Genomic DNA, 18864 nt, shown 5'->3' with positions numbered 1-18864 from the left:
TGACACCAGGCTCGGGACCTACCCTTCCTGTAAGATAAAAAGCAGCTGACAGAGCAGGCAGCACAATCTCTTAAGACGGTGCATTCGCAAGCGAAGGCTGGGAAGACCAATTCTGAGACCTTCGTGGGATTCCGACTTGAAGAGATACAGCAACGCTAAAATAAACACTCTGTCTTTTCCACTGGCTCTGGTGCTCTGGTGAGAGCGGTTTTCATTGTTATTGTGAATAGCTATTCTAGTGCCAAGGGCAGAAGCATCTTCCTCTAAATGCCCAGCAGCCTGAGAGGGACGGCGCCTAGAAGGGACCGAGATGGAGAAGTGATTTGTGCTCAGGCAGCTACCTTGGCAATCACGACATTCAGTGACCTTCCCTGGAACTGGTACTTTGGGAATGACGCCAAGAGAGATTCAAGAGAGAAGGAGGGAGCAGATTCCCCCATGTTTCAGCGGGAGATTAAGCTGTCTTCAGGCCATCTCTTTCTTCCACGGTGGGTAAGGGGGAGACTGGACCACAGGCAGCCACAGCAGTGGGTATAAGAAAGACTCAGAGGGACTCCCCTGGCGGTCAAGTGGTTAGGACTCCATGTTTCCACTGCAGGGGGGCAGGGGTTCGATCCCTGGTCGGCGAACTAAGATCCCACAAGCCGCGTGGCTCAGCCAAAAATAAAAATTACAAAAGCAATGAAAAAAAAAAAAAAGAAGAAGAAAGACTCAGAGATGTTTTTTGACCATCAGCCTCAATGACAAAATCACTTTTTGGCGTATAAAGCGAGTCCACAGTTGCCCAGAGGTTTACTGCACTTTTAAAATGTTCCCTCTGGGGCTTCCCTGGTGGCGCGGTGGTTGAGAGTCCGCCTGCCGATGCAGGGGACACGGGTTCGTGCCCCGGTCCGGGAAGATGCCCCATGCCGCAGAGCGGCTGGGCCCGTGAGCCATGGCCGCTGGGCCTGTGCGTCTGGAGCCTGTGCTCCGCAATGGGAGGGGCCACAGCAGTGAGAGGCCCGCGTACAGCAAAGAAAAAAAAAAAATTTCCTTCTGGATGTAGGGCATCAGCTGTGACCTCTCCTCCCTCAAGATGGCTTCACAGAAGTCATTCTGCCTTGAACAGGCAATCAGTGCAGCCCAAACACAGATGGACTTTTACAAACGTCAGCTGATCCCTCTGTTTCCTTTTTTATTTTGAAACCAACTGATTATACATTAATTACTCCTTGTTCATTGTAAGAAGGGAGCTGAGGGGCCCCTCAGAGGCAAGTACGCGTTCTCCATAGCTCTACTATAACCATACACACATCTAAGCTCATGTCCACGCCTCTGTGGGCGCCTGGGATCCCCTGACTACAGCTTCTAACCTTACAGAGGACAGAAACGTGATCTTTTTCTTGGTGGGTCTCCCAGGCTGCTTTGTTTCCACAAAGGGTAACACTGATGGGGAGAATGACGGGGGTTGGTGGTGCACATACAGACACACGAACTTCACAGCGTGTTCAGCAACATAAAATATCCCCGAGAAGGATCCAAGAATCCTAAAAGCATTTTATGAGTCTAATATATAGAGAGACAACACAGAGTCAGTCCTATTTCCCCAGCCTGCAATCAAACCAGCTTTTCTCGCAAGTCTAGTGTGAATGAAGGGAAGCAAAAAGCGCAGGTGGCAACAGGTCTTGGGTGGTGGCCATTTGGACTGTGGAGGGATTTAAAATGTACAATATGGATCTATTTCTGCTCTGCAAAGTTTATCTGTACCACTTTTCTAGATTCCACATAGAAGTGATAATATACGGTTTGTCTTTCTCTTTCTGACTTACTTCACTCTGTATGACAAGCTTTAGGCCCATCCACATCTCTGCCAATAGCATTATTTCATTCCTTTTTATGGCTGAGTAATATTCCATTGTATATATGTACCACATCTTCGTTATCCATTCCTCTGTTGATGGACATTTAGGTTGCTTCCATGTCCTGGCTACTGTAAATAGTGCTGCAATGAACATTGGGGTGCATGCATCCTTTTGAATTATGGTTTTCTCCAGATATACGCCCAGGAGTGGGACTGCTGGGTCATATGGTAGCTCTATTTTTAGTTTCTTTAAGGAACCTCCATACTGTTCTCCATAGTGGCTTCACCAACTTACATTCCCACCAACAGTGTAGGAGGGTTCCCTTTTCTCCACACACTCTCCAGCATTTATTGTTTGTAGATTTTTTGATGATGGCCATTCTGACCAGCGTGAGGTGATACCTCACTGCAGTTTTGATTTGCAAAAGGAGTAGGTATATGTATCTGTATAACTGATCCACTTTGCTATACAGCACAAACTAATACAACATGGTAAAGCAACTATAATCAAAAAAAATTTAGAAGATTAAAAGGCAAAAAATAAAAAATAAAATAAAATGCACAATATGGGAGGGGCTTGCCAGATGTGAGCCTGAAGACGGCAGGGCGGTACGATCTCTTGGTACATCTCACTACGGGGCATCAGCAACCTCTCCAGGACTCAGTTCCCTCGTGTCTAAAAGGATGTTGGGCTTGGACTAGACTCTAAGGCTGGGAGAGTCACTGGCCACTCCTGAGGTTACGGGGATTCAAGATTAAAAAGCGTGGCCTGCCCTTTCTAGCAACACAGACACCATGGTACAAAGCAAGCCCACTTTTATTCTCAGCCATCCTTTTCTCTCTCGTAAACTCTAACTCAGCTGTGAAAAGTCTTGACAATTTTCAAATAGACAACTTCAAGATGTACCTTGCTTTGGCCCCTTTGACCCCAACCTACATTTCTAGCTTCACGGGCACGTGACCATCTCTGCTGCTATGTCCCCTCCCCCCACACTGGACTCTGCCCAAAGCCCTAAATGCACCATATGACTTCCAATCTCCAAACATGCCAAGTGCTGACACGCCACCATGCCCATGCCACGTGAATCCTTCACCTAGAAACTGCTTCTTTACATTTGGCAAATTCTACTCATTCTTGAAAGTCCAGCCCAGTTTCCCCTCTTATCAGAAGAATTTCCAGCTCTTCCAGAGCAGAAGCAATCTCTCCCTTCTCTGGGCCGGACAACACTTAGCCTATTGTGTATGATAGCTCTCTCCTTAGATGTTTACCTGACAGATGACAGCATGAGAGCAAGGTCTCAGATTCATTTACCTTTAATGTGTGATAATACCAGCTCTTGCCTCTAAGAATCGCTATAAGGGTTAACTAAGGCAATGACTATGAACACAGTGAGTGTTCAAGAAATGTAAGCTTATATTATTAACGGACCACTGAGAGTAAAAGACGAAAGGCTGCACCCTACTCTCAGAGCCCCATGCCAGGAAGACTCTCCTAACCAGGAACAAAGAAAAGGTCACATATGTCCAAACAGCAGGGGTACCTGAAACCCTGTGGATGGCAGGACTTTTCTCTGCCTTTAAGAGAATGCTATTTGCAGCAACATGAATAGACCTAGAGATTATCACACTAAGTGAAGGAAAACAGACAAAGACAAACATCATATGATATCCCTTATATGTGGAATCTAAAAAAAATGATACAAATGAACTTATTTACAAAACAGAAACAGACTCACAGACTTCGAACACAAACTTAAGGTTATCAAAGGGGAAAGGTGGTCAGAGAGGGATAAATTAGGAGTTTGGGATTAACATATGCACACTAACTATATATAAAATAGATAATCAACAAGGACCTACTGTAGAGCACAGGGAACTCTACTGAATATTCTGTAATAACCTATATGGGAAAAGAATCTGAAAAAGAAATGGATATATGTATATATAATATAACTGAATCGTTTTGCTATATACCTGAAACTAGCACAACATGGTAAATCAACTCTACTCCAATATAAAATAAAAATTAAATTAAATTTTAAAAAATAAAATAAAATTGCAACACATTCCTGCCCTCCTACCCCCCACTCCCCCCCAAAAAACCTGCACCTACTCTCAGAGTCCTATGCCAGGAAGACTCTCCTAACCAGGAACAAAAAAAACGTCACATATGTCAAAATTGCAACAGTATCTGAAACTCTGTGGATGGAAGACGTTTTCTCTGCCTTTACAGAGTCAAACAAACCAGCACAGTCCTTGGCTGTGCCTCTACTCCTCAGTTTATACCTATTAATATCAGGAACCTATGGGCACACGTGAGCCCAATTCAACAGGACACGTCTTAGAAAACCACTCTGGGGTCACTAGATTTGTAGACCCATTGGCTCACTCACATAAAACCAGGTGTAAAAGAGACTTCAAGTGATTTTACTATTAAAAGTACCCACATTTACAGGCAATTTACAACACGCTTTCTTGGATATAATCTCATTTTTAACCTTAATGGCATCTCATGTATATTTTTTGTACAATTGCTGTCTTATTGACAGTGTTTGCTATGAGCTAGATAATTCCCACTGCCCACCACTTGTTGTACACATGAACAGACTGAGGTTTAGAGCAGGCAAGTCACTCGTGCGTGCAGCTAGAACAGAGAAGTGGCTGGAAATCGCAAATCAAGTCTATCTGACCCCAAGTCCACAATCTTTCTACTGCTCCATGGCCTCTCTCTTCCCAATAAAGGCTCCTTCTGAAGTTCTTCAAGGACCGGCGGGTGGAAAGTTCCAGAAGAACAGCCAAAGCTCAGTAAATGATGAGCCTTCTCATCAGAAGATATGTGTATGGTCAGAACCATACACAAAAGGAGTCAGGAACTTTCCCGGCAACAGCCAGAATCTCGGGACAAGATTCAAGGAGAGATAACAGAACCAGATGACCTTCGAAATGCGAACACCCGGACAACGTGTGACACTGTGCTGAGGCTCATTAGAGGAGTCTAGTTCTAGCCCTTCGAATCTTCAACTTTCCTCAAATAGGAAAGATGGGGAAGGAACCAGATAGCACTGAGGGTTCTGAGGCTGAGCTTCTGAAAAGCCTCATTTAGGTTCTGAAGGCGAGATATGAGGTCTATGTTTCTGCTGCTTCTCCTTGGCTCCTTGTAAGTCAAGCATACGTTTTGTGTGTGATTTTCTAGCTCTTGATCCAATATATTGTCTGTTGCAGCTAAGTGAGGAGACTCGTCTTCGTCCTGACATGTGGTTGTGTTAGAACCCTCCGGTAAAAACCTCCCACATCTCAGGGTTCAAGGGATGAGGGGTTTACACACAGGCCTATCACTTCTTGGTAAGAATTCCCATTTACCTCTGAAGCTGTGTTGTCTTGAACCTCTCTGTGCCTTGGGAGCCGGTGACCACCTTACAGGGCTCTGGTCAGGCTCAAATATGATGATGCATGTGAACGGGCTTTGCTAAATGCAAAGTGAATCATACGTGCAAGGTGGCATGACTGTATTTACATTTATTCTTTTTAAATATCTTTTTAAATGGAAGTATAATTGACCTACAATTTTATATTAGTTTCAGGCGTACAACATAGTGATTCAACATTTTTATACATTGCAAAATAATCACCATGATAAGTCTCAGTACCACCTGTCAACACACAAAGTTATAATATAATGGACAATATTCCCTATGATGTAAGTTATATCCCATGACTTATTTATTTTATAACTGGTAGTCTGTACCTCTTGGTCTTCTCACCTATGTCACTTATCTCCCCACCCTTCTCCCCTCTGGCAACCACCTGCTTGTTCTCTGAATCTATGAGTCAGTTTCTGTTCTGTTGTTTGCTCATTTGTTTTGTTTTTTAGTGAAATCCTATGGTATTTGTCTTTGTCTGTCTGACTTATTTCACTTAGCATAATAGCTCTAGGTCCATCCATGTTGTCACAAATGGCAAAATTTCATTCTTTTGGTGGCTGAGTAACATTCCATTGTATATACACCACATCATCTTTTTCTGTTCGTCTGTCAATAAACAACTAGGTTGCCTCCTTATCTTGGCTATTGTGAATAACGCTGCAATAAACACAGGGGTGCATATATTTTTTCCAACGAATGTTTTTGTTTTCTTCAGCTAAATACCCAGAAGTGAAGTTGTTGGATTATACATAGTTTTATTTTTAATTTTTTGAGGAATCTCCATGCTGTTTTCTATACTGAATGCACCAATTTACATTCCCACCAACAATGCACAAGGGTTCCCTCTTCTCCACACCCTCGTCTACAGTTGTTATTTGCTGTCTTTTTGATGACAGCCGTTCTGACACTGTCACTGAATTAGAATGTACTCACCACACTTCCCCAGAGGTCACTCAAAGACAACAAGCATTTGCTGACACAAGCTCATCTAATCCCCCGGAAACAACTTTTGTGGTTGATCTCCGACTTTGCAGATAAAACACTGAGGCTCAGAGTTAGTGATCAGAAAACACTGGTAAGTGGATTATCAAACCCAAATCCTGACTCCCAACAGGTGTTCTTCCCACTCATCACATCGCCTCAGACTTAGGAAGGGTCCATTCAGGTTACAGTGCACAGAACTGGAGCCACTCTCGGGGGGCTGTGAGATCACGGTGTCCTCAGTCCTATGAGCCATACCTGCCCGGGACCTCGACATGCACATGGGCAGCCTCCGAAGCACCTGTAGCCAACCCTCATCTGTTTCCCTGAACCCCCTACAGGTCATCCTCCAAGCTGAGTTTTAACCAACAGATTTGAGTTTTGCCTTCCGTCCCTTTGTGGCCAAACTCTAGGCATGTGAAGGACTGTCCACGGCCCCGAGCTTAAGGAAGAACGAGGTGAGGTGAAGCAAATGCATGGTAAATCCACTGCCTGGAAAATCTGCCTCTCAGTATGTAATATGCCAATAATAACAGCAGCAGCTCAGAGTCCTATCTGCATTATCTCATTTAAGCCTCACAAAGACTCGACAGGGTAGACACTCTTTTCATTCCCATTTTGCAGATGAGGAGACCAAGGCTTAGGAGGATTACATCATTTATCTAAGGTCACATAGCCAGTAAGTGGTGGTGCCAGAGTGAAAGTGACTTATCAATACAATGGACTACTTTTAGTACTTCACTTCATAAGGTAAGATAAACCCATTTATACACAATCTTGCTTATAACACATAGTAGAGTACTTAACATACTTACTTTTCTCAGCTTGGCAAATAGACCACACACCTGCTAATAGTGCCTTTTCCATGTCAAGTTATCCTGACTCTATTCCAACATACATAGCAATTTAAATTATCTACGTGAAAAAGATGATAACCTCTAACCCTATAAAATAATAAATGACAATACACTCTCACTAAAAATAAGACATACCCAATGCATTCAAAACACTTATGCTACGTAATTCCTTTTTTTTTTTTCTTTTTTTGAAAATGAATCAAGATGTTCTCGAGGAGGAGGGGGAAAAAAACCCCTGTGAATTACTTTATATTATTTAAATAAACCTTAAATAAACTTTCCCTATATCTCATCTCTACAGAACTGTCACCCCACCACAAAATCACCGTGCATGACAAACTGTGAGGCCAAAATGAAGGAAAGGGTGGAGGAAAGGCATTCTTGTCTCATTTCACAATTTTTGGGAGGCACCAGAATGTGGTACTTTTTGGTCAGTGCGTGTTTACGCTCTACCTTTTTAGGTTGGGAAATCCAAAGGCAACATTTCTTACTTGCAAATGTGTTTCATGGAATGTTCTTCAGAAGTTTGTGATTAATCTTGTTGCGACTTCTAACTCCTTGAAACCTTGAAACCTGACTCATAGGACATATCACCAAATCTGGCGAATCCTCTGACAGGTAGCTGTGTTAAAATTCTTTGGCAAAAAACTCCCAGACATCATGGTTAAAGGGATAAACGCTTTACGCAAGGGCTGACACTTCTTAGTAAGAATTCCTACCTCCTCTAGAGCCAGTAGGAGCCTGTGTGACCCTGAAAGCCTGTGACTCCCTCCCCACCCCCATGTCACCTGCTTTCCCATCAGACAGAAAAGGGACCTCTGAAGGGCAAAAGAACAATCTTGTTACTGCATTTCAAAATGTTCTTGTGTTATTCTTAATGTAGGTTCATATTTACAATAGATGACACACTGTTTTAAAAAGGCACATGCTTTCCCACCTTGCAGTTTCAACTTTCCTAAAAGATCACTTACAAATCCTAGGAGGATTATACAGCCACAAAACAGTAGTTCGATATCCTGTCTAAATGTGGGTGCATCTGTGCTGCTAGGCTTCCCATTAAACCCTCTGTTTAGATGATAAATCCAGCTCCACAGCTCTCCTGTAATATCCCAGGGCAGAATCCCCAAGTTTAAGGCTCTATCACAGAGTTTTCTTTCCTCCTGATTGGGAACTGCCTTTCCCTTTGCATTTTATTTCTCCTTGAGACTTTTCCTAACCATGTAGTGTTTGATTAAAAAACCCAGTTAGGGGAGGGGGAAGGGTAAGCTGTGACAAAGTGAGAGAGTCGCATGGACATATATACACTACCAAATGTAAAATAGAGAGCTAGTGGGAAGCAGTTGCATAGCACAGGGAGACCAGCTCGGTGCTTTGTGACCACCTAGAGGGGCGGGATAGGAGGGGTGGGAGGGAGACGCAAGAGGGAGGAGATATGGGGATATATGTATACGTATAGCTGATTCACTTTGTTATACAGCAGAAACTAACACAACACTGTAAAGCAATTATACTCCAACAAAGATGTTAAAAAAAAAAAAGTTATTTCCAAGAAAACTCTAAAAACAATTTACAGTAGGCTTGTGTCATCTGACAACCTCCTCGCCCCCACAGATATTTATTTGCAAAAACTGAGATGAGGGATCAAAAGAGAAAGAGCACATCATAGCTCCATATACCACCAGACCTTGGAAAGGAAAGCCCGTTCAAGACCTGTGCTCCTGAGCAAACTAGAGATGGTATATGAAGATGATCTTAGCATCATATTGGGAGCAGAAGTTGGGAACTTTCATCCTCCTTTTCCTAATCCTGACTCCCTTCCCTAAACACTGGCCGTTTCATTGCAGGCAAGTTACTCCACTCTCTTCTGCTTCAAGATTATGTCAAAGGTATACTTTTGTCAAAACTCATCAAGCTGCACACTTAAGAGCTGTGCCTTTTGCTGTATGTAAATAGTACGTCCATTGAGAATGGGGAGTGCTCGCTTCGGCAGCACATATACTAAAATTGGAATATGATACAGAGAAGATTAGCATGGTCCCTGTGCAAGGATGACACGCAAATTCGTGAAGCGTTCTATATTTTTGGGTGGGAGAGGGTTGGATTAGGAGTTTGGGATTAGTAGACGCAAACAGTTATACATGAAATGGATAAACAACAAGGTCCTACTGTATAGCACAGGGAACTAAATTCCATATCCTATAATAAACCATAATGGAAAAGAATGTGAAAACGAATATATATGTATAACTGAATCACTTTGCTGTATACCAGAAGCTAACACAACGTTGTAATTCAACTCTACTTCAATTAAAACAAAAAAAACTAAAAAAAAGGGAAAAAAAAGAAATTAGAAGGATGAAAATGCATATAAATATTTAAAAAATAATATCATTATGGAAGGTCCTACAAAGAAATACTAGTCCCAGGCAGTTGTACAAAGGAATCTCACTAGACTTTTAGGAAACATATTCCAATCTATGCAAACTATCCCAGAGAAAGAAATGGGGAGATACCCCAACTCACTTACACAGGCAGTATAACCGTGATACCAAAACGGTATCAGAAAAGGGAATGTATAGACCAAATCCACTCATGGAACAAAACCCACTCAACAAAATAGTAGCATAACCAAGGTCTGTTGTATTTATACCCCCCCCCCAAGAAAAGAAATTGAAATGATGGAAAATCATCCTTTGGATTCAGTTCCTGTGACCAAATGTCCAACACAGGACACAGTGGCACTGTGAAGCCAGTAGAGAAAAACTCTGAACTTCCGCAGAGAAAAAAAACCCTGCCTACCTACTTCAGTGTAGAAGTGAAACCAAGGGCTTAAAACTAGTCCCTTCATCGGTTTCGCGAGAGCCGGCGCCTCGGTGAATCAGGGGCCCGGCCCCGAGTCTGGACGCGGATCTTGCAGCAACTTTCTCTATGCTGGGGTGACTGTTCTTCCACTGACAACACTCACCAGAGAGCTTCATGTCACACCTTTGCTTTTATAATTCTCCACCTTCGGCTAAAAGTACTGCTTTTGGGGTGAGATTCAACCAAAGCATCATCTCCCAAAGCAACGGGAGCAGTAGCGAATAAGGGCTCTTGCAAGGTGCCCCCGGGCGAGCTGCCTCTTCCGCTTATATCTCCAGCCTCATCGGAAGGCAGCCCTGAGCACTTCGGGTGCGGCCAGGGGGCTGCTTCCAATGCTCTGGCTTCATTTTCACACGAACGCTCCGCCAAAAAGAGAAAACGAACAAAATGACGGCTGTGTCGAGGGTCCCGGTGGCAGCCCCCATCCGGGAAGGGCAGGAAGAACTAGAGGCAGTTTTCACCATCCTTTTCCTGACCTTGGGGATCTCGTCACCATTTACTCGTCGGATGAAGTGATGATGAAAGTAAAGTATGGTTCATTACACTTGCTGATCTGGCAATCGCTGACCTCTTCGACTTGAAAATGATTCTCACCTGCTCCAGCCTGCGACTGCCCCACTGTGTGTGCATGGACACACACACACACACACACACACACACACACACACACACACACACACAATAACGATATGTCATTTACTAGCTCTGTTTATTGACATACAGGGTTCAGTACAGACTGTCTAGAACTCGGCCTCCAGGCCCTTCGCAAAATTTAGGAACACCACAGAGAGCTTAGGATGGGGTTTTGTTTGTAATCTTGGCTCTGTAACACGAGGAGATTTAAGGTTTGGGACTCAAAGACCCAGATTCTGCTTTGGCTTTGCCACGTAAAAGCTGGCCCTGGGCACATCTCTTAACCTTTCTAGGCCTCAGTTTCCTCATCTGTAAAATGTGCGGGACACCTTCCTGGCAAGGAGGTTGGGAAGGTCAGAGGAAATGAGAATCAAGAGAGGCTACAGGGAACGATTCAGCCCCACTTGGCCACCATCACCCTTTGCTCTAAACCAGCTTTACTAAAGTGAAAGTAAAGATAGGCCTTGGAACAGAGCTAGCTACGTGGCACTCCAGTTAATTCTCTAAACCGCACTTTGCCCATCTCTAAAATGGGGACAAGACAGCCTCTATCGCCTAGAGATGTGAGGATAAACTAGGACTGTGAAAGCCAAAGCACTCAGCACTGTGAGTTTGACGGGTACCCCAACGTCGTAGCTTCTGTTATTTTTTCCTAGACTCCCAGCAAAAGGGCTTGTTTCCGGCAGACCTCTGTTCATCTCCCCAGCTCCCTGGTCATTCAGGGAGGCCTCTGCACACGGAGCTCCCTTCCCAGCAGCCGCAGACTCCCCAACTCATCTCCAGATGAAGCGAAAATCTGGTAAATATTACACTTACAAGGTAACAGGTCTGGAATGCTTGGCATCCCAGGCGGAGCACAGTCGCTTCTTGGCATCCAGATACATATAGGCTGCAGCCCAGGGCCAAGCTACATTGGGCTGCTTTGCGCCATTCAAATAAAGATGTTAAAATTCCTCCAACTTTATAAACATTTGTACTGTTTGCTAATCAAAGGGGTTGGTTTAAGAAAGTCACCTGAAGAGAACCTGGCATGTGGACTGCTCTCCTCAGTTTAGACCCGAAGGAGCACTGCGTGTATACGTACCGCATAGGTTTCTCATACGTAAATGGTTTCTATATTTTACGCCAGGTGGACTCTACTTTCAGCGTGCACTGCCTTTCCCCAAACAAACAGGCCTAAGCAGTTTTCATTCTGGAGTTACGCCCTCAACCATTGCACCACGTGGCCGCTTCTGTGTCACGTGATCAGCTCAAACTTCAGTCCACGGGAGTGAGTCATGATGACAGCGGCAACTGTGGGAGGTGGGGCACCTTGGCTCTTCCACTTCCTAGCTATTGATCTTGGGAGTGATTTAATCTATCTCTGTGCCTTGGTTTCCTCCTATGTGAAATGGAAAAAAATAATAATGCCTATCCATTATTGCCAGGATCAAATGAGTCAATATCCCTAAGTACTTAGGAGGGTGCCTGGGGTAGAAGTAGTACCACATCAGTGTAAGTAATCAATATTTTTATTATAAATATTATTCTTGTCGTTGTTGTCATTGTTGTTATGGACCAAACACCAAGTGTGAATAAAAGAAGCTAGATACAGATCCTTAGCAAAGGGTAACTGGTTCCCCCAGTAAGTAAAATAAGTGTAGTTAGACATATTTAGGTTCACCTTTCTATTAACTAGAAGCAAGTAGTGGTAAAATTAGATTATATCACAGCCAGTGACAAACTTTGGCCTTCACTGATTCAGAGGTCAGGACTGAACTTCCCTCGGTTAAGAACACAAAAAGGACACCGTTTTCAACTGGCTTCATCTTACTCTCCAAATATCTAACCTCAGAACTTTTAAATAAAACCTCCTTCCCAAATGGCAACTTTGAGAAAAAATACCAAAGCAGACTTTGAGTGGGAACAAAGAAAGGGGCACCATTTTCCTAAGAATAAAGAAAACGGAGCACATTCTCTTGGTTTGCTTTGACAATTAAAGGTGATCGGGAGGCCCGATTTCCCCTGTGGGTGATGGAAGGTCAAGGACTTCCGGGATGACAGCTCGAGTCTGCTGGAAGACACCCTTCTTGCTTCGCTGGCCTGGGAGTGCGCTGCTCCAGCAGGTAACGGCCAAGTCCAAACAGCAAGCAGGCGACAGCTCTCTCTGTCCTTTGCACACCTGTCTGGCTCCCACCTCCTTTCCTCCTCTCCCCTCTGGCCTCCCTGTGCATTCACAACCCCTGCTGCTGCCTCAGGTCACTTGTACGTAAGAGCAAGAAGGAAAAAACACTACAAGATACGTAAGGAAGTAAAACGAAGGAGGTGATGGCCAGTGTGGGCCTCAAGATTCACTTTACAGAGGATACAGGAGGAAGCCAGCTGTATCAGTAAGAGCAAGGACAGGATTTTTTACTCAGTAAGGCCTTCTGGAACCTCAGGCCACATCCTCTGGAGACATCTATTCTGTGTACCCATAACCCTGGGCAGAGCTCCTCTCTGGCCACAGCCACCCAAGGCACAGGACAGGACGGGGCTTCCCAGGGGTCAGGAGCGGGGCAGGCCAGACAACAGGAGGGGCAGGCAACCGGCACAAGAGTGGGCCTTTCTGTTCTTTGTACTTGAAGAAGCGTAAGCCTCTCTCAGTCCAGAGTTTGTGGGGGGGCGGGGAGGGAGCAGTAGACTGAATGGATCTGTGCTGACTGGGGGTGGGGTGGGTCGGGAGGGAGGTCCTTGTGGCTAACCACATTTTACTGGGCTTTTTTATTGATTGCAGTTGTATTGAGAGAGACATGACTCAGACATACCATATCCGAAGCCACGTAAAGCACTGGGTTCTGATGGAATTTCAATGTATGAAAACGTCAAGAACTGTACTCTGACATGTGAAAAGCTTTGCTATCAACACAGACGTCACTTGCTTCTGTCCTTTAACAGCTGAAGGAGATGCTGACTTTCCTGTTTCCCTTTTCATCCTGAGGCTCGGGCTATTCACTGCTCAGGTACACATGTCATTCTACGTACGATATGGATCGATGTTTTAAAAAGTTGGTTTCGTTACCCAGTCACCTTGTCTTTGTGTTACCATTGGCCTTGGCTTGTAAATATCATTCAGCAACTTTTGAATGGTTCTGCTTTGTGTAGGGCAGCGGGTGTATCACGTTGTCTTCACAAATAGGCTATAAGCTACTTGAGGGCAGGGGTGATGTAAGAACAACAATAAAAAGAGGAAGAACAATGATAAAAGTAACACTACAAGTGTTGAGGGGCATGCCATCATGCCACCATGATTGTCCCATTTTGGTGGAAGCTAAGAAACTGAGGCTCAAAGGGGGCGTGTGCCCTATCCAATGTTACATAACTAGAGATAGGACGCCTCCACTTACACCTATGTTGTGTGAGCCCAGTGCCTTCCTCTGCGCTGTGTGTGCTGCCTCTTCTGGGGGGATCTACCCCTACTCTCCTCATTTTTATCCACTCGTGTGATTCAGGCAGCAAGCCCTTGAGGCAGTACATGCTCAGTGAATATTTATTGAATTAAATTGAATAAAACAGTATTTTCCGCATCCTTGTTTTCAGGGACAATTCAGGAAGGGATTAAAGTGAAATAACAAGGGAGAGAGATGTACCACTTAGTTGTAGAAATAGTTACTAACACACAGAGTTCTTTTAGGCAGGTTCTGAAAGTTTTGAGCCCTCCTGATAAGACAAAGAATATCATTCTGCCTTACTTGCTTTTACCAATGTTTAAATGATATCTTCAGCATTATTTTCCTCTGACAGAAATTGGTACCACTTTTAATTTTTTCTTAGGCTTTAAAAAAATATATCACTTGGGCTTCCCTGGTGGCGCAGTGGTTGAGAGTCCGCCTGCTGATGCAGGGGACACGGGTTCGTGCCCTGGTCCGGGAAGATCCCACATGCCGTGGAGCGGCTAGGCCCGTGAGCCATGGCCGCTGAGCCTGCGCGTCCGGAGCCTGTGCTCCGCAACGGGAGAGGCCACAACAGTGAGAGGCCCGCGTACCAAAAAAAAAAAAAAAAAATATATATATATATATATATATATATATATATATATATATATCACTTGCTTTTCTCAATGTATAACTTGATATTAAAAACATGGGTTGGAATTTCTGGTTTTCCTATAGTTCTCAGAATACAAAAGCAAGAAAAAGTCTTCACTGATCACCTTGAAATAAGTGAATGAATGAATGAACGAATAAAAAATATATTCATTCCCTACCACAGGCACGGCATTTTTATGTGTTAATTTCTTTTTTTTTTTAAAGTACCATTAAGAAGCATTATTTTTAAAAATCAATTCTCATTTTAGAGAAGAGAAAAATGAGGTTCAGAGAGGGTAACTGACTTGCCCAGTATTTCACAGTCAGGATTTTACCCAGGATTCTCCTTTATGCAAAACCTGTATTTTCTTTCTATTATATCACAGACTAAGTGTCACCCTCAAGAGTCATCTTTGGCTCATGTATGAGTCACTTTCTTGGCTTATCAGTGGTAGGCTGGGATCAAAAAACCAAAGGTCGACATCCTCGCAAAGTTGAAAGGAAGGGACCACCGTCTGTTCTAACAAAGCAAAAGAAACAGAGAGGCCCATTATATGAACTCGTCTGTCTAGACAGATGACTAAACCGGGGTCCCCCCCAGGGTTAGACTTAAATTTCCTCTGTTCAGCCTGTTGGATATTTAGAAAAAAAAAAAAAAATGCTTAAGGGCTGTAGTACTCATCCAAGCCCTCCTACACTACCCAGAGAGTAGTTTAAAAGTTGTTTCAGTGCAGCCTGCATGTGTTAAAGTTTCAATCAGAAATTGGATTGAAACAAGAAGAACCCTAAAAATACTTGTGCTGTCTGGCTGAGGACCCAAGAACACAGGCCCAACTGTCCCACTATAACTCCAGGGACAGCAGTTCGAACTCACAGAGGGAGCAAGTATTGATCCAGGCATCCCCGTGGGATCATCCACAACAAGAATGCATCAGATATAGGCTTGGCTTTCATATGGGCTGGCGAGTAGCTTCACTCATGTTCTTTCTGTGCCCCCGGGAACTCTGAATTTTTCCTAACTTATAACATGAAAAATGCTACTGACAGTAAAGAAGAAGTCAGTATCCCTTCATCCAGGCTCAGAGATATAAACAGAGGTTGGTGATAATAAGATGCTTTTAATCCTATTAATATTGCTTTGCTTAGAGTACAAAAACTTTCCCCAGGTGGGAATTAGGAGTTGGCTAACAGACCAAGTGGCCCCATGGAGAAACTGGGAGCAGACCAGTGGACTAAGACATTTTGCTCATTTCCCAATGAGTCCTTAGCGATATGCAAGGTGCTATTTCTCTTGTGGTCCATATTTGCAAAATTCACTCACTCCCACGTTTAACAAATATTTATTGGCTGCCTTGATCTGCAACATTCCTTCATATGTATGAGGACACATACGAAGGCCTGGAACTGGAGATGGAATTTCTAGGGCCTTGACCTGGAACCATTCTGTTCTTTTAATAGGCATTAAAGGATTAATGCAGTAGTCTGAGGAAGAACTCAGATTTACTAGCCAAAAAAAAAAAAAAAAAAAAAAAAAACCAGCCAAAAAACAGTTGTTCCTAGCTAGGGAGAAAAAAAAAGAAAAACACCAGGATTTTACACTGCACGGTCCAGTGATTATCCAGTGTGGACAAGAGAATCACATAAGGATGCACCTTATTTCATACACGTTCATATAAGTAGCAACCACTTCGTTCTTCAAACAGGGAACCCAGAGAGTAAAGATGAGCTAAACTCAGAAGGCACGGCCTAATTCCAACACCTGTGTTCAAGCCCTTGGGTTCTGCTGCCTGCTTTGAATTTCCATAGGTTTTCAGGAGAGAAATACTGGATTTAAAAGAAAAAAAGAAAGCATCCAAACATATCATTTTTCCTTTTTCAGAAAAGAATGAGCTCTTTAAAATACAGATACATATTATTCTCACTCAGTGAATTCTCCTTTTCTGACACCTCATCCCCTCACCCCAAATATTCTTGTGTATACTTAAGTTTATCGTCTTAGGGGAGCGATTAGTTGGAGCTTTGGAACCAGACAGACCAAGTTCAAGTTCTGGCTCTGCCACTTATTAGCTGTGTGACTGTGGGGAAATTACATGATGTCTGTAAGTCTCAGTTTCCTTATCTGTAAAACTGAGAATAACTGTTTATCCTATAGGGCTAATAGAGAAAGATTAGTGCATTGCCGAACTAAGTATTCAATAACTAATGGCTATCAGTAACATTATTATTCATCTTATTATTACTAAAGCCAGAATCCACCCTTTTTATCTATCAATACCCCCAAGCAGGTATACGCCTTTTCTTCATGCAGAAGTTCACTCATATTAGAACATGGATACCTAGACAGAAAATCATAGTAGTAAAAGTTATGTAAACCCCCAAAACAGAGGTTCTCAAACCTGGCTGCCCATTAGAATGCCCTGGGAAGCTTTTTAAAACTAAAGATGCCAGACCCCACCCCAGACCAACTGACTCAGAATTTCTGGAGGCGGACCTCAGCCTGAATGTATGTTAAATATCTCCCAGGTGATTCTCACGCACAGTGAGGTTGAGAATCCCAGCACTAGAACACCCAAGTAGAGACCACAGCCCTGAAGGTCAACGCTTCCAATAAAGGGTCTGAGTGCTTTGATATCTGAAGCCCAAGTTCAAGTCTTTGCCATGGTCCCAGCATACCTGTGGGTGAGCTGGTCTTGGTGCTTCCCCTGTTTAGTTTCTGAAAGCCAGTCTACTCTCTCCCTAACAATAACACTTGAGTAAACCATCCCTGAAGCCACAGTGGCCGCAGTTCCCGCAGGGAGCTGCCCTCCTGCTCTCCTGCCTACACACAATGGACGAGGTAAGTAGCAGCCTTGAGAAAACAAGCAACGCAGACCAGGAAAACAGAGAAGCAGCCCCTGCCGTGAAGGCGAACACATACGAATCAGCTCCGCTTCAGAGCAAAGATACAATCCAACCGAAGATTAGAAAAATGTGGTCTGACCGTTTGGATTTCACAAGGATCCAAAACCAATTTTAAAGTCCAGTCGGTGGACAAAGTTCACATTCAGCAAAACAGCTCCAGTGGTTGCATCACCCACACAACAGGGCGATTCAGAAATACAGATGTCCAGCCAGGGGCAAGACAATGCTTTCATTTTTTCTGCTCTTTCCCACCGCTGACCCCAAGAGCAGGATGGAAAAGCTCAGCATCTGCTGCTACTAAGAATAGGCTGCAGAGATGGCAATGAACTTGAAAGCACAGAGTTACCCAGCATGCTCAGGGGCGCTCAGAGGGGATGGATGGCTGCCCCTGGCTTGAGAGTGGTACAGAAGATGCCTCAAGCCAGGCAGGGTCATTCTCCGGTTTTCTCACTGGACACAGCAAGAAGGAGCCTGAATCTAAGGCAGCAACCCGTAGGTCACTGGCAGGAGACTAAGGTTCAGGTTAGACAGAATTCTAAGGGACCGCATGGTACACGATGTTTAAATCAATTGGCATGGAACTCACACAAGAGAGAGAAGAAACAGGAAAGTCATGGTCCCTCTAGCAAACAGTTAAGCATCTTCAAACTTACAGTCTCATGGAAGCTTAGCCTGGATCCTTACTGTGAAGCACATTTACCAGATATTGCTGGGCATGTGAGGACCACAGTGGCAACCTGAGACCCTAAGGCTAAGGGATCTGAGTACATGCTTTGGAGGTAAGCCTGAGCTTCCCTGACATACATAAACTTCACATAACACATCAGGACTTGCTTCCTAAACCTAGTACTACCTACTGTGCCTCTGACACCAAATAAACTTGTCTCGGTTGGAGGAACAAGTGATACATAAAAATGGAGGACGAGGACATTGATGTCTGTCTTATAAGGCCAACCTACTAATTATTCAGTAAATATCCATTATAAAGCTCCTCATAATTCAACAGATAAAGCGATAGTGTGGCTCTAGCCAAGCCATACCCACAACACAGGTGTTTTTTTTGTTTTTTGGTTTTTGTTTTTTTTTTGCGGTACGCGGGCCTCTCACTGCTGTGGCCTCTCCCGTTGCGGAGCACAGGATCCGGACGCGCAGGCTCAGCGGCCATGGCTCACGGGCCCAGCCGCTCCGCGGCATGTGGGATCTTCCCGGACCGGGGCACGAACCCGTGTCCCCTGCATCGGCAGGCAGACTCTCAACCACTGCGCCACCAGGGAAGCCCAACACAGACGGTTTTTAACATGGGTGAAATCTTTGTCTTTCCC

General features: G+C 44.1%; 1 protein-coding gene and 1 non-coding gene across 4 annotated transcripts in view; one reads left to right on the top strand and one right to left on the bottom strand.

The window, feature by feature from the left end:
* Nucleotides 1-18864, bottom strand: part of TGFB2 (transforming growth factor beta 2) — an 85171-nt gene that overhangs the window by 42177 nt on the left and 24130 nt on the right. The window lies entirely within an intron of this gene.
* On the top strand, nucleotides 9075-9183 carry LOC113628698 (U6 spliceosomal RNA). The gene has a single exon (XR_003436189.1). It is a non-coding gene; the product is annotated as a U6 spliceosomal RNA (small nuclear RNA).

This window comes from Aethalodelphis obliquidens, unplaced genomic scaffold (genome assembly GCF_003676395.1).
Source record: "Aethalodelphis obliquidens isolate GAN/ISIS:26980383/991018 unplaced genomic scaffold, ASM367639v1 scaffold24, whole genome shotgun sequence".
NCBI classification, from domain to species: Eukaryota; Metazoa; Chordata; class Mammalia; order Artiodactyla; family Delphinidae; genus Aethalodelphis; species Aethalodelphis obliquidens.
Note: the sequence above shows the minus strand (reverse complement) of the source record. Positions and strands in the feature narration are given on the sequence as shown.